The 16642-nt window shown below is 40.1% G+C and overlaps 1 long non-coding RNA gene across 1 annotated transcript in view; it reads left to right on the top strand.

The window, feature by feature from the left end:
* The window catches only part of LOC138141960 (uncharacterized), a 124651-nt gene extending 110426 nt beyond the window's left edge, over positions 1–14225 (top strand). Inside the window, exon 5 of the long non-coding RNA XR_011163317.1 lies at positions 14180–14225. This is a non-coding gene — a long non-coding RNA (uncharacterized lncRNA). The remainder of the gene's footprint in view (positions 1–14179) is intronic.
* Positions 14226–16642: the final 2417 nt, after the last annotated feature.

Here is a 16642-nt window from a genome sequence, read left to right as displayed (position 1 = left end):
TTCAATCTCAGTTCTTTCTCTGGCTGTAAACATCTCTCTCCATAATGAGTCTTTTGGGTTTGACTTATGACTCTGGATTGCTGAGAAGAGTCCAGTTTATCTAAGTTGGTCATCACACATACGTTGTGTCTGTAATTGTGTACAAATTCTTCCTGGCTCTACTCTTCTCGCTCAGCATCAGTTCGTATAAGCCTCTCCAGGTAAACATGAAGTTCATCTGCTCCTCATTTCTTATGGCACTATAGTATTCCATAACATTCATATACCACAACTTGTTCAGCCATTCCCCAATTGATGGGCACCCCCTTAATTTCCAATTCTTTGCTACCACAAAAAGAGATGCTATAAATATTTTTGTACATGTGGGTCTTTTTCCCACTTCTATGATCTCTTTGGGATACAACCCTAGAAGTGGTATTGTTCTCCTACACATACAATTCACAGCAGCAAATGACTACAGTAACCTTGAGTTTGACAAGTGGAAGGCAGGCCTTCCTGTCAGTTGGGGAATGGCTAAACAAGTTGTACTATGTGGTTGTGGTGGAATACTACTGTGCTCTGAGAAATGATGAGCTTGATGATTACAGAAAAACATGGACAGACTTGCATGAAAAAAAGAAGAGTGAAATGAGCAGAACCAAGAGAACACTGCATACAGTGACTGCAATAGTGTTTTAAGAACAACTTTGAGTGCCTAAGTCATTTTGACTATCATAAATACTCAAATTAACTACAAAGAACCTATGAAGAATGATGCTATCAGATGCTATCTGCATCCAGAGAAAGGACTGATAAATAGAATTATGTGTAGAATGGTTTGTATGTAGAAAATGTAGAAGGATGTGTAGAAAGAAACAACTAATATCATGGTGTTAAAGTCAGGAAAACAGAAGATTTAGCATCTTCTATATTGAAGGATCAGAGGGTTTGGAATAGGATATTATGGAGGGCAAAAGATCATATTATGGAGGGAAAAAAATCACATACCTAGCAAAGCTGTGGATAATCCTTCAGGAGGAAAGTGGATATTCAATTAAATAGAGGACTTTCAAACATTCCTAACTAAAAGACCCTAGTGGAAAAAAAATTTTTTTTACTTTCAAGTACAAGACTCAAGAGAAGCATATAATGGTAAACAAGAAAGAAAAATCATAAGGGTTTCCAGGTTAAACTTATTATATTCCTACATTGGAAAATGGTAACTTGTAACTCCTAAAAACTTTATCATTATTAGGGCAGCTAGAAGGAGTATATTTAGACAGAAGGCATGGGGAGGGGTTGAATATTGTAGGAAGGTTAAAATAAGAAAATTATAGAAAGAGAAAGAGGAATTCTCTGAAAGAAAGGGAGAGTAGAAGGGGGTAAATTATCTGACATAAAAGAGGTGGGAAAGAGATTTAAAAGTGAAGGGGAAGATGGAGGAGGTGGGGGAGATCTAATAGCAAGTACCCTAGCACACTCAGGATGGCCTGTTAACACAGGTTCTTTTGATTTGCTTTATAAAGGAAAGATAGCATTAAAGGGTTTAATGATCCTTCTTTTAATTACATTCACTAGTTCAGGGAAAAGGTCAGCACCTTGAGCTTGGAGAAAATACAAACAGAAGTGACAAATTAGCACAAAAACCAGCAGACAGGGCTCCAACTATCTGAGTAAAGCAATATTACTACGCACTTTACATACATCACTGGATCAAGGGAGCACAGACATCTAAGAAGTCAGGAGGCTTTTAACAAATGGTTACTCAGAATCTCAACCAGGAAATCAAAAGATCCTTCTCATGAGTGAACCCCCAAAGCAAAATACTAACTCAGTATATATACATTTCTCAGAGTCAGAAGGAAATGAAAGATGTGGAAACATTCCTTCTAGCAAGCCTCCCCCTAAGCAAGCTCCTCCTTAGGCAAGTCCCTCCCCAATAGGCTCTATGTGATTCATGACATATCACAGCTGGGCACATAGACCCATTAATGGATGGGGAAGATCTTTCTATTTCATTAACATTATAAGGGAGCACATGAACCTTACTCTCATAAGAATTTGCTCAAAGAGGGAATAACATAATATTCAATTGGGAATATTTTACCATACAGGAAGGTAGGACAGGAAGGATAAATAAGAAAGGGGAAGAGCAGATTGGGGGAGATAAAAGTCAGAAGCAAAACACTTTTGAGAATGGACAGGGTGAAAGGAGAGAGAGTAGGATAAACAGGGGGGAAATAGGATGGAGGGAATAAATAGTAATTATAACTGAAAAAAAATTTACAGCAAGTTTCTCTGATAAAGACCTCATTAGTCAAATATATAGAGAACTATGTCAAATTTATAGAAATAAGAGCCATTCTTCAATTGACATATCAAAGGATATGAATAGTCAGTTTTCAGATGAAGTGATCAACACTATCTATAATCATGGGGGGGAAATGCCATAAATCACTATTGATAAAAGACATACAAATTAAAATAGCCTCTAACTGTCACCCCCACACCTATCAGATTGGCCAACATGACAGAAAAGGAAAATGACAAATGTTGGTGGGGATGTGGAAAAATTAAGACACTAATGAACTGTTATTGAAGTTGTATACTGATTCAGCCATTCTATACAGTGATCTGGAACTATGTCTATAAGGCTATAAAATTATGCATACTCTTTGACCAAGCAATACTACTTCTAGGTCTGTATTCCAAAGACATAAAAAAAACCCAAAAAGGAAAAGAACCTATATGTACAATAATATTTATTGCAGCTCTTTTAGTGGTGGAAAAGGATTGGAAGTTGAGGGGATGTCTATCAATTGGGGGAGTGGCTGAATAAGTTGTTGTATACGATTGTGATGGAACACCATTGTGCTATGAGAAATAATGAGAAGATGCTCTCAGAAAAACCTAGAGAGACATATATGAACTGATGCAAAGTGAAATGAACAGAACCAGGAGAACACTGTATACAGTAACAGCAATATTGTATGATGAACTGTGAATGACTTAGTTATGCTCAGCAATATAATGATCCAAGACAGTTCTAGAGGACTTATAATGAAAAATGCTATCCATCTCCAGAGAAAGAACTGATGGAGTATGAATGCAGATCAGAGAACACTTTTTATGTATTTTTGTTGGGGGCTTTTTGTCTATGTTTTCTTTATCAACATGACAAACATGGAAATACGTTTTGCAACACTACACATATATAGCCTACATCAAAGTGCTGGCCTTCTCAATGGGAGTGGCAGGGAGGCAAGGGAGGGAGTGAACTTAAAAATTAAATTTCAAAATAATGAATGTTAAAAATTGTTTTGCATGTAATTTGGGAAATATGTAATATTAAATGTACAAAAATAAAGAAAGTGACTTTGGTTCTCCTGTCAGAGTTCAATGAATGAAAGGGCCTGACTTAAAGGCAGCTTGACCTTCCCTGGAAAGAAGTCAAACTCATTGAGCTAATCAGTCACTCAATCCTACCCCAGCTCTGTGGGCAAATTTCCCTATCTTATGGACTCCAGAATGATAAGACCCTGTCCTTGTCTACTGAGAACTCTGATTCTGATAGACTAAAGAGGAAATTGGGGGGGGAAGGGGTGCACTAAAGGAAGGAGAATGGAGGACCTGAGGGAGAAGGGAGGATTCCTGGGAACAAACTGAGGGAGAAATACAGATGCTAATTAACCATTAGGGGACATTGTAGATCCTGCCTATTCTGATATTTAATCCATACCTTATCTGCTCCTCATCTCTTTTTCTCTGCCCTCTCTTTAATCCACCTAGCCCCTTTTCCTTCTTTGCCCTCTTTCTCTCTCTATTCTTAATTCCCAATATCCTGGATATTCTACTAAGATTATAATCTCTTCCAGACCTTTCCTTGTTCCCTGCTGTAGCACCAATGCCATGTTTACAGTGCCCACAACTATAACTATTGCATGACATTTGATCGCAAAATATGCCACTCTCCAGATGAAGGATACAGCTGAAGGATTTATTCAGACACAGAAAACTGGATCCCAAAACCAGTAAGCTGATGTCATCATAGTACCAAAGATATTCAGAAGCCATAATAATACTGAGAGCCATGCCGTCCTTCAGCCTTTCCACAAACCAATACAAGATCAGTATTTACTCACAAAACTCTCCTTCTCCTTGCCTGCGCTCCTCTATCCCCACCTGTCTCCAACTGTCTGGTCAGCTCTGGCCAGCTTCCTGTGGGCTCTGCTTTACCTCAGCAAACCCCTCCCACCACAGGCTCCATGTAACCACATTCAGCCTATCAAGGGGCAGAGATTATCTTCCCTGCAGGGCAGCTTTCTGTGAGCTCTAGGGGTCAGAGTTTGCTTTCAAAGCTGGGAAGGTCTTCAGACTCCCATCCCCCAGGTCTATTAAGGGACAGGAAAGATCTTCCCCTTCCCATTCCCCTTGCATTCAGCCCCAAGATCCTTTATGTCCCTTCCATAGCAAAAAAAAATACATTAACAATAAATGAGAGTTTAAGGATAACTGGTGGAAAAACTGATGTCAACAGAACTTTGCAACAATATAACAGGGATAATAGAAAAACTTTGCACATAAAACAATAGCTTAGGGTGGGGACTTGGGCACAAGCACCCCATCCTTCCTCCCTTGAACAAATGGGGCTCAAAGCTACTTTGAGCTGAAATTGGACATAGAGCTGTCCCTGCTCCAAGAGGTCCCATTTGAGAGTTCAGTTCTTTAGCTGTCATCTGGAATTTGGTCAACACCAAGTCCAGAAGTGGCACATAGTCATGGACAGGGATGACATCTGGCTTAAGCAATCAGGCACCTGCAGGTGGAGGGTACCAAACGTGCAGAAAACAAATCTCACAAACAAGTTTAAAAAAACAAGACAAAAAGTCTAAAAGAGACAAATATAGGGTCAGCCATGCTTCTGGAATCCATGAACTCAATATCATAACTTCATTCAGGGTAGAGTACATGTCACTGTCCTCCTTGCTCTATTCCAATGACTTGATACACTCCCACAAGTTCAGCACATTGACCACTTCCACCTATCCCAGCACTTTCTTTAATCTGAGTCCCCGGAAGGTGTGATGAACTTGGGTATAATGGTTCAGGAGCATCTATAGGGGCATCCCTTACTTCTCTATTCTGTCTGACATTAAGCCCCTTATCATGGCATATTTTATATAGTTCATTAGTTAGAATATCATCAATTTTTCTAAAATCAACCCCTGCTCTTAATAGAGCAATAAACAGTTCTTTTCTTGGCAATCTATTCTGACTTTGAATCCACTGGCAATTTACTTTTCTCTCACAAGGAAATTTATCTTTTTCTCATTCTCCTAAGTCACTTAGCTGTGAACTCTTATCCAGCACCTCTGAAAGAGGGTTCTCTATTTCACCAATTAGTAGTCTGAAGTAGTTGCTTATAAGCAGGAGGAGCTGTCTTCACCATGATATTTCTATGAGGAACTGCTAAGGGGATTTCATGATATGTATCTGTATCTCCAACCATGATAACAGTTTTCATTACTTCTTCTTTCAACTTTCTCATGCAGTCTCTAAGTGAGTACCAGGGTCTGTCTCCACTAGGCCACATAGAAGCAGTGGGATACATTCTATTGCATCCATCAGCAGCTAAAGCTAACAGATTCGTTGTATTGTTACCTCTTGCCAAATGAAAATCTTTAAAAGCTTTCTGGACAAAAGAATTCTGGCAAATACTTATAAATTTCAAGCAGTCCATTTTATCTAGCAATATCCCAGAAGCTCCGTTGTCAGTGATTCTTACCATCCAAGACACTAAGGATTCTCGCATTCTTTGGGTGCATCTGCTCAAAATATCAGTAATTTCCTGTTGACTGAAATCCTCAAGTATCTCCTTAAACACTGCTTGACCTCCTTGACTCTCCTGCCTTCTTCTCAGTATGGGGTGTACTTCTGCCCCTGTAGAAGCTTCCTGTGAGCTCTAGGGGGAAGAGTTTACTTTCAAAGCAGGGGAGGTCTTCAAACTTCCCCCAGGTCTATTAAGGGGCAGGGAAGATCTTCCCATTCCCATTACACCTGCTAGTTCCTACCTCACATGTTCCCTTCACCCTACCCCCATCCCCACCCTAGTTCTCAATCCCCCCTTCCTAGTGACAGATCAATCCCAGTTAATTCTGACTTATTATTCTTGGTACTGTGACTACAGGAGATAACATGAAAACATGTAGTCAGTGGCTCCTCCTCAGTAATCTGACCCTGCTGGCAATGCTCCTGTGGTAATGTCTGGAAATTTCAATTTAACCTAAAGAAAGACAGAAGGTGACTGTGCTGAGACAAAGTTGACTGGGGAAAGAATTGCATTAAGAGATGGGCCTTGAGCCCTGGGTGTTCTTGTCAGTGGCCACACTTCATGGAAGTGATGTGACTAACCTATTCTTTTTTTTTTAAGTCTTTGAATAGAATTTTTATTTTTAATCTTTTTGTCTTTATTAATTTGTTTGTTTACTTTTAGTTTACAAGCTAACCTGTTCTTTAACAAGTTCTCATCCCTACTCATTCTTGAAAGAAACATACAACCAATACTACACCATGGAGATGACAGAAAACTAGAAGAGGGTAAATAATTTGTCCAAAATGACTAACCTGACCAAGAAATATGACTTATGGAGAAAGTCAGTCTCTGAAGAATGTAGCTCAGCAATGACATTACCCCTAACCTTCAGTAAAGATGATCCTTAATCTTGGGCCAGACCCCACCCAACCAGGATGGGAGGAGTGTAAACAGAATACAGTCTGGGCAAGTTCAGAATTTAGGGTGACCCAGATCATGAAGGAGAAAACCAATCAGAGTAGTCTAATACAGATTGTTGGAGGCAACTGAGTCTCATGATCAGGCTAAGTTATCAGCAGGAAGAGCTGAAGACTTCGAGTTCACCTCATTAAATGTCTACTAATCAGGGGCACCCCCTTTTACAAGGTATTTAAAGTATTCAGTGTCTCCATTATGTGTCTTTGGTAACTTGGAGAAATCATTGACCACCAATTTATCGATTATTGCTAGTCTAATTAATAATTTGATTATTAATTTCTCAGAAACTGTCTCTTGGGTTTTTTATTCATCACAGAAAACTTATATGAACTGATGCAAAGTGAAGTGAGCAGAACAGTAATAGCAATATTGTACAATAATCAAGTGTAAATGAATTAGATATTCTCAGTCATACAATGACCTATGACAATTCTGAAGGACTTATGATGAAAAATTCTACCTTTAGTAGCTAATGGAGTCTAAATGTAGATCAAAGCATACTTTTTTTCCTTGGGGTTTTTGTTCGTGTTTTCTTTTACAACATGACTAAGATGGAAATATTTTACATGCTGCACACATATAACCTATATCAAAGTGCTTATCTTTGGGGGGAAAAGGTGAAAGTAATGGAAAGAATTTGAAACAAATTTTTTAAAATGTTAAAAATTATATTTACATTTAACTAGAATAAATAAAATATATTTTAAAAGTGTTCCATATGTGTAGGGATGATAACTCAAGGATGTTTTAATTTGCATTTCTTTTATCAATAGTGTTCCATATGTGAGCCCCCCCTTCCTATTGGTGTGCATTTATGGGAAAATGTGCCTCAGGTTTATGACAGAAATAATGTATTACTTCTCTTTTTGCTGTACCATTTTCATTAAATTCTTTTGCTTTAAATTAATTTTCTAGGTTACTAGAAAGCCATATTTTTGAGGGCTGCTGAAGTATAGTCATGAGTGGATGTGGTCCCACAAAATGTTGTAAGCCAAGGGTAATCTTATTTGGGTCACTATGTCTGGGGCTAGGGAAAGGAGGACTTCTTTACATTTGGAAAATACTGGTAGCTTTTTCTGTTCATTGCCACTATCAATATATATCAACAAGACCCAATATTACTGCTGCTATGGGGTTTATTTACAGAATAAATTATTGTTAGTTAAAAACTTCCAATCTGGGTTTATTCAAATCAGTGCCTGAGGTATTCCCCATGTGGACATTCCCTCAATGAAACTGCAGTTCTGCTAGAAACCATCAGGTGTCATCAGCTCCCCTGTTAATTCAGCCCCTCATAAGTTTACATCTGGAAGGACTTTTAAGAGATCATCCCTTCAGTCTTATTTTAAGGTAGCAGGTAGTTGGTGACTGTTGTTCAATTGTTTCTGTTGTGTCTGACTCTTTGTGACCCCATTTGGGGTATTCTTGTCAAAGACACTGGAGTGCCTTGCCATCTCTTTCTCCATGATGAGGAAACTGAGGCAAACAGGGTTAAGTGACTTGCCCAGGGTCACACAGCTGTTACGTGTCTGAGATCAGATTCAGGAAGATGAGTCTTCCTGACTGCAGGCCTAACACTCTATTCACTGGGCCACCTAGTGGCCCAGGTAGTATGTACAATGGCCTAAGTCTTAACTGTGTATGGTTCTTCCTCACTGTCTTTTAATGGACTAGGCCTGATCTGAATCACCTGCATTTACCATAAATGTCTCAGAAATCATGCTAGGTCCTGAATCCAATGTACGGACTCTCTTCTCCCTTAGAAATGTAACTAGCTTGGGGCAGATGGGGTTTTCCCCACATGCTCATACCTGGGGTAGCAGAAGCATGCTTTCATCTGTGACAGCTGCCATTCCCATACCTCTCCTCCAGGTCCTCCACTAGGCAGTGCTGCAGTGTGGTGAACCTCTCCAGACTTCTCCCCCAGAATTACCTTGGAGTCCCTCTCATGGGGCTTACCTTTTCCCCAAACACTCATGGGACAAGGGTTGGACCAGCCCTCTCCTGGAACAATTGTACCCATGGTTAATTTGCCCTCTATATTCTATCTCTACCTCTACCCACAATTATTTATGCCCCAGGTGAAAATATGCCTAGATAGGGATCTGTTTCTACTGCTGGCTTTAGATCCACTTGGAACTAAGGGATTAATGTTTCTAGAATTTTCTGGTGCCTCTTCTGCAGGAGCATCTTTCACAAAGATCATAGGTTAGGGCTCATTCTGGTGGCCACAGAGAAGAGAGATCAACAAACTCTCACCATCTTCTTCCTTTCTCTCATTTTGTGTACCTAAAAAATATGGTCACTTTTAAAGAAAGCTCATGTCATAGTAATTTGACCACCCACCATTCTTACTGAATTACCAAACCCAGGACCAGGCAGTAATGTCTCAACCTATGATCCCCACAGCAGTATTGATGGCACTCAGGTCCCATATTCTTTGACCCAAAAATTTCACTGCAAGGCACATGCTCTAAATGGCTTCTTCTAAAAGACCCCATTTACACTAAATTCATTATAATAGCATTATATTTGTAAAAGAACTAAAAAGAAAAGAGATAGCCATCAATTAGGAGAAACACAAAGTCCTAGCCAGCCTGGCTAGAACAACTTCGAGTTGTCTTTCCTCCTGTGTGGGCATTTCTGACCTTGTCAATGTAGTGAATCAACCACGGACAGCGATGTCCTATCCTGCAGGCACTAGCCGTGAGTAGTGCAGTAGACACAACAGCCATAACAGTGCCTGGGAAAGTTCATGAACCTAGTAAGGGGACCAGTGTGTGAGCCTCAGCATAAGGGGGCAAGAGTAATAAACAGACAAGGCAGAGAGGGCAGAGGGCAGGCCCCAGAAGAGAGAAGCAAAAGCATGTGTGTCCACCAGAAGCAACAGTAGCATCTAGGATCCCAATGGAGTGCACTGCATTGGGGTCCTGACAGAGCAAGCCATAGCCTGGACCTCAGCAAAAGAAGCAGCAGTGCAAACCCCAATGGAGTAGAGAGTGACATGGGTATCAGGGCAAGAAGACTCATTGTACCCCTTTGTTTACTATGTCATCCCTGTCCCCAAACCCATTGGCATGAGGGCAAGGCATTCATCTCCCTCAACAAGGAGAGAGTCTCATACCAATGGACTTTGGGACTGGAGTTGCTACTGTATTTCAGAACTGATGAGGACCCACCACCCTGCTGCCAATACAGCACCCAGTGGTAAACAGACAATTTCTTCCCAGGGAAGGCTTGGGAGACCAAGGGGTAGGATTGTTGGTAGGTGTCATACTTTATAATGTCAGGAAAAAAGTAAAAACTAGTCAGAACCTATGGAAGGAGAGGACAGTCCTTTATCAGAGGCCTCTAAAGGGGCAAAGATTTGATAGTACCCCCACCCCAAGTAAAGATCTAAAGAAGGTGGAGATTCTGACTAGTGGGCCTAGAAACATTGAATAAGTGATAGAATGAGGCATTTAATTTTCATCTCAGCCCCAAGAATAAGTTGCATGCAAGAAGGTTATGACCTCTTAGGTGCCATGCTACCCTTGACCCATGATGACAACTAGCAATTGTCAGAAGCGTCATCAGCTTTGCTATGGCCCTAATGTTCCCAGTGCTGCTCCTGTTGATTGCCACTGTTTTATATAAAAATATCCTCCATGAACTACCCTTGACATCATCCCCATTACATGGACTATATTCCTTCAGGAGACTATTACATTGCTTGTTATCTTTTTTGCTTATTTTCTTTCTTTTTTGTTTTCATTTTATTTGCACTACCTTCCTCCTCCAGTGCTATCTATGATTCCTATATTCCTAAGGTCAAGGTAATACAGTAACAGATTTTTGTTATTTTTCAGTTGTGTCAGTCATATCTGACTCTTCATGACCCTGTTTGGGGATTTCTTGGCACAGATATTAGAGCAGTTTACCATTTCCTTCTCCAGGTCATTTAACAGATGAGGAAACAAAGACAAAAGTGTTAAGTGGCTTGCCCAGGGTCACACTGCTAATAAGTATCTGAGGCTGGATTTGGGGTCATAAAGATGAATCTTCCTGACTTTAGGCCTGGTGCTCTATCCACTGTGCCACATAACAGACCTAAGGCCATTCAAAGGGTGGAAGGTCCCCTAGAAAACTTTTTAGGTCTTTGCCACCAAAGGATATGAAGTATCAGGAAAAACTTCTATTCCACAAAATCTAAATTAGTTTTCTCCTGAAAAGCAATGAAACTATTGTTGAGTCTTGATGGGTCCAGGGAACTAAACTGTTGAAGTATGATCCCCCTAAGCATAAAACTTAAACCTGCAAGGGATTGGAGCTCCTAAGGCTTGTTAAACTCTACTGATTAGATATCTCACCATGGCAAAATCTGGGGCAGAGGAGCTGCCCCCCAACTGGACCAGTGCTGTATCCTTCCTGAACAGCCTTTCCACACTATCATTAAGCAGATTCCTTTTTGTTAAATGTTTAAATCAATAAATGGAGCCTATGGTAGATTAATTGATTGATTGATTAATTGATCGAGACCATGTCCTTAACTCGTTAAGATACTTAAGGTAACAGAACATAACCTTTTACCACTTACCATAAATGGTTGGGATTACTTGATAATACATTCAGGACTGGGGGTGAGGGGCAGGCGGGAAGGCAGAATATGCTATTGCTATTCTCCTTACTATTTGATTTAATTAAATGACTTTTCTTTAAATTAGTTGTATGTTCTGGATATGAAAAGGTAAGCTCATTGGTAAGGGTTCCTGAGTTATGGTTTTAAGCAGATGTGGATGAACAGAACGTCTTGAACCTAGTAAAACTAACTTTGTGTGGGGGATCATATGTTAGTTGGAAAGGGATGGAGTGTTCCCAGGTGCTATATTTAGGAAAAAAGCAAGATGGAAAAGACTAGAAACTGACATTTTCCCCATATAATACCAATATATCATGCAGGAGTCTGTGTGTTGCAATGTATTTGAAGTAAAATATTATTGCTTCTACTCTCAATGGTACCATTTTGCTATCAATATGACCTTTACCTCCCTAAGCCTCAGTTTCCTTTTACACTTCTGCCTCAGCAGAATCCCCCTTCTGGCATCCCTGACCCAGAACTGACAGAAACTATTGGAGAAAGAATTCAGTATTAAACAGACTAACATGGGAAGCCCAGAGGACTGACCCCTTTCTTATTTCCCTCAAGGTCATTTTCATCAGCAAAATACCAGCCCTCCCAGACACAAGGGAAAATTGCATTTCTAATCCCGACCACCAGGTGTCGGCAGTGTTCAGTGTTGATATTAAGCACCTTGGTATATACCATCTCACAGACAAGCTCCAGAAGCCTTTGTTCAAAACCACAGCCCACAAACCCATGAACATTTTTTTTATTTTGATCAATCAGACAGACAACACAACAGTTCAAAGCAGACACAGTGCAAAAGCATACTGAGAAAAATAGCAATAAATAGCCTCCCTCTCCCACCCATGAGCTTGGGGCATCCTCACAGTTATACAAACTATCAGTACAAAGATATGTATCCACTGGGGAATGGAGGAGAATGAGTGAATATGTATCTACTTCATGACTAGGAAACATAGGGAATATATGTTGCCAGAGTGCACATGTAGAGGATTAATTCATACCTTAAACTCTAAAGTTGTCAATGTTTTCTAGTGATATCCCTGCATTCAGCCCACTGGGCGTGGCCCTCTCCCACCACTGGTCTGGCATGGTATGTAATCTCTGCCCAGGGTGTTGTCACTGTTAGAGGGGTGAGCCTGTCCTCAAGGACTCTCTGCTGAGCATTGCTCCCTGCTAATCTCACACGGCTGTTGCAGGAGGTCATTGTCAGGCATGGCTCCATTGGGCATGAGATTATGGAGCTCTCTTTTCCTTACACTTTCTAGCTTCAGCTAGTATCCTTAGCTGAAGTGTTATCAGACAGACAGATGGGGAGGGGGGTAGGGGGGAGAGAGACCAGGCTCTGCTTTATTATTATTATTTGTTTAAAGCCCAGAGGCCTAAACCACATCTCTTTTAGGATGATAAGGTCCTCATACATGGAGTCATCAAACTGGGGAAAAACTCTTGGCTACTTTTTCTGTGCATAGAAAAGTCAATTAATCAGAGACTTGACCTCTGCAAAAGGAGAACCTTCATCCTAGGACCAGGCTTTTTGGAACTTCAGAGCAGGCAGTTACCTAGTACCTATAGATTCTAAATTTTTCTTTTAATCTTCACTTCCTTCTCACTAAAAGCCATGTCTCTGACCAAAGTCTCCTCATGATTAAGATTATAAAGTCTTTGTCATTGCCTGCTTAAAGCCAAATTGTGAAACTAAGCCAAGTCAAGAACTGAAGCAAGATGGTGGAGTAGGAGGAGGCAGCATAGCACAGCTCTCCCCACAAGTTTTCCAACAAGGATCTAATAAGAATGCTAGACTGAATGGGAAATCAAAGGGGAAACCATGGCGGGGGGGAGGGGGGGTCATCTTACAAGTACAAAATCACAAATTCAACAGACAAATGGCCAGGGTGGGAACTGTGGAATCACAGATTCTGTGCCCAGAACTCAGAGGTAGGCCACAGTTGACTATAGATTCAGCCCTGGATTAGGATCCACAAGTTGAGATCTCCTAAATGGGCCAGGAAATTCTACTCAGTACCTAGAACTAGGAGCTAGGTCAGAAACATGGGGACACTTGGAGCTGATCACAGACTGAGACTTGACTCAACTCAAGACCTGTACCAGCAGTGCAGGGGTCTCCCAGAGAGGGTTTGAACTTCTACTGAGTGTTCAGAGCTCCAAGTAAGGCCACCAACATGAGGTCCCCCAGCATTCGTCATATACTGAGTAACCTGACCAGGATAACATTCTAAGGGAATATCTCAGAGAAGCTTAAAATTACAGATTCAGTCCCAAGGATTCTCAACTAGATTGACAATGCAGGGGTACCCAGAGCAGATCACATGAAGAATAACTAAACAAAAAAGAGAGATTTATATTGATGCCCAAGATAAACATCTAGAGAAAAATATTTCCAAAACATTTACAAGCAAATCCCCAAAGAAAAACACAGCTTGCCCACAAGAGCAATTAGAATTTCTAAAAGAAAAGATGTAAAGCTTCTTTAAAAGAGTTTTTAAAATTACATTATAAATGAAATGAGAGTCACAGAAGAAATAATTGGACAAGAAAGGAGAGCTATGAAAGAGAGACTTGAAAAGAGAAGCAATACTTTGACACAGAGGTACAAAAACCTTACTTAAATAACAAACACCCTGATAATTAAAATTTACCAAGTAGACATTAATGACTCCATGGGACTACAAGAAATATTAAAATAAAGTAAAGGGATTTTTTAAAATAGAAGAAAATATGAAGTATTTCATACTAAAGGCAACTGATCTGCAAAATATATCAAGTAGACATTATTTAAAAATCATTAAACTATCTGAAAACCACAACCAAAAAAAAAATCCAGTGAATCTTATCTTTAAAAATCATGGGGGGAAAAACTGCCCAGATTCCTTAGAACCAGAGAGCAAGGTGAAAATAGAAAGATTACACTGGTCATTTTGGGGGGAAAAATATCCTAATATGAATACCCCCAGCAATGTCATAGCCAAAATGCAGAGCTTCTAGGTAAAAAAAAAAATAAAGTACTGTAAACAAGAAGAAAGAATGCATTCAAGCAAACAAACAAATGAATGATTAAATATAAACAAACAAACAAATAAATAAAAAGAATGAATTCAGGCACCAAAGAACCATAGTCAAGATTACATAAGATTGGGGTGGCTAGGTGGCACAGTGAATAGAGCACTGGCCCTGGAGTCAGGAGGACCTGAGTTCAAATTTGAACTCAGACACTTAACACAAAAACTATCTTGTGACCTTGGGCAAGTCACTTAACCCCAACTGCCCTCCTCCCCCCCCAAGAAAAAGATTACATAAGATTTAGCAGCTACCACTAAAAAATCAGAGAACACAATTTTAAAAGGCAAAATATATAGGCTTACAACTAAGAATTACTTATCCAGAAAAATCTGAGTATACTTCATCAGGAGAAAAAGTTCCAAGATTTTCTAATGATGTTTTAAAAACCTAGAACTACATAGAAATATTAAAAGCATACAGTTGTAGAACACAAATGGGCAAACAAAAATGACTTTTTAAAGATGAAGTATTTGCATTTTAATTAAGGAGAGGATGATACAAGCATTCCCCAAGAACAATAATGTCATCAGTGGTCATAAAAAAAGTCAAATAAAATAAAGGCCCCTGGCATGAGTAGGAATAATGCTGATCTCAGTCTCTTCATTTTTTCTGTGATGCTCAAGTCCTCAGAAGGGGCCTTCTTTAGGGACAGAGTAAGGTATTCTGGGGCCCAGCAATAGCATAGAAGAAAAGTCTGGTGATTCATGGTGCTGGTGTCTTGGCAGCAGGTAGCAGGAGGTAGCTAGAAGTCAGGAAGTGACTGTGCTGAGTAGTGATGAGGATGGCTTGTCTGGGCCCTATCTTCTGAGAGTGGTGGTTATACACAACTCACCTTATACTGAGGGTTCAGGCAGGATGTGTGTAGGGGAAGTGGGGGATCATTCAGGGAAGGAAGTGGTTAGGTAGGAGAAATATTATCTCAAAATCAAGCTTGTATTTTTTGCTGCTCAAACTCTTGAACCAATCACCAGGTTTGGAAGAAACCTGAGAAGTTGTAATGTCTTTTTTAAATACTTCTAAATAAGACTATACTCATCCTATTGTGGACAAATGAATAAAGGATATTCAGAATGTGTCTAAAACTCACTAATAGACAGCTAGGTGTTGTGGATAGAGCATTAGACTTGTGGTCAGGAAGAAATGAGTTTGAATCTTCTCTCAAACATTAAATTCTTATAGCACAATAGTATTCCATACAGTCATATACCACAACTTGTCACCTTTTTTTTTTTGGAGGGGTGGAAGGCAAGGCAATTGGGGTTAAGTGACTTGCCCAAGGTCAAACAGCTAGTGTGTCAAGTGTCTGAGGCTGAATTTGAACTCAGGTCCTCCTGACTCCAAGGCCAGTGCTCTATTTACTGAGGCACCTAGCTGCCCCTCAGTTTCCAAATCGTATCAATTCTTCCTCTACAATATATCTGTCATCGTTTCTCTCTGTCACATGATGATCACCTCAGTTTATATCCTTGTCACTTTTCCTCAGAACTATTACAATAACTTCCTAATTGGTTTGCTTGCCTCTGAACTCTTCCCTCTCTAATCCACCCTCTCTGAAAGCTGCCAAAATAAGTTTTCTAAAGCACACATCTGATCCATTTTCTAAAACATACACATATTCCCCTGACTACTGACATCACATTGGATTATCCATACTATCTACAGACAGTTGGTATTAATAAAGGCTGGGATAGACTTTTAAAACAACAGATCTCTCACCATGCACCTGCTTATTGGGTTTGGGTTTCACACCTCCCCAGAAGCAGTGTCTCTGACAAATTGTGGATATCCTAGGAAAGGCTATCTGGTCCAATAGTTCCTTGGATCCAGCCTCTAGGACAACTTTTGAATGTATTCCTGACTGAACACCTCTAGACCTTCTTTATTCTTTTTTTTTTCTTTTTGGAGGGGGAAGGCTGGGCAATTGGGGTTAAGTGACTTGCCCAAGGTCACATGACTAGTAAATATTAAGTGTCTGAGGCCAGATTTTAACTCAGGTCCTCCTGACTCCAGGTACTCTATTCACTGCACCACCTAGCCTCCCTGACCTTCTTTATTCTATTCCCTCTGTAGAGTCATATGGACCTTGTGTTTGTCCTTCATTTTTGAAGAGGACCATGACATCAGTGAAATGATGGCATGACTTGCAGTTGACTTTGATTTGAGTAAGG

This window comes from Petaurus breviceps, unplaced genomic scaffold (assembly GCF_028583685.1).
Source record: "Petaurus breviceps papuanus isolate PSGF00001 unplaced genomic scaffold, PetGlider_PUasm1.0 90510, whole genome shotgun sequence".
NCBI lineage: Eukaryota > Metazoa > Chordata > Mammalia > Diprotodontia > Petauridae > Petaurus > Petaurus breviceps.
The sequence above is the reverse complement of the archived record's forward strand: the minus strand, read 5'-3'. Positions and strand labels throughout refer to the sequence as shown.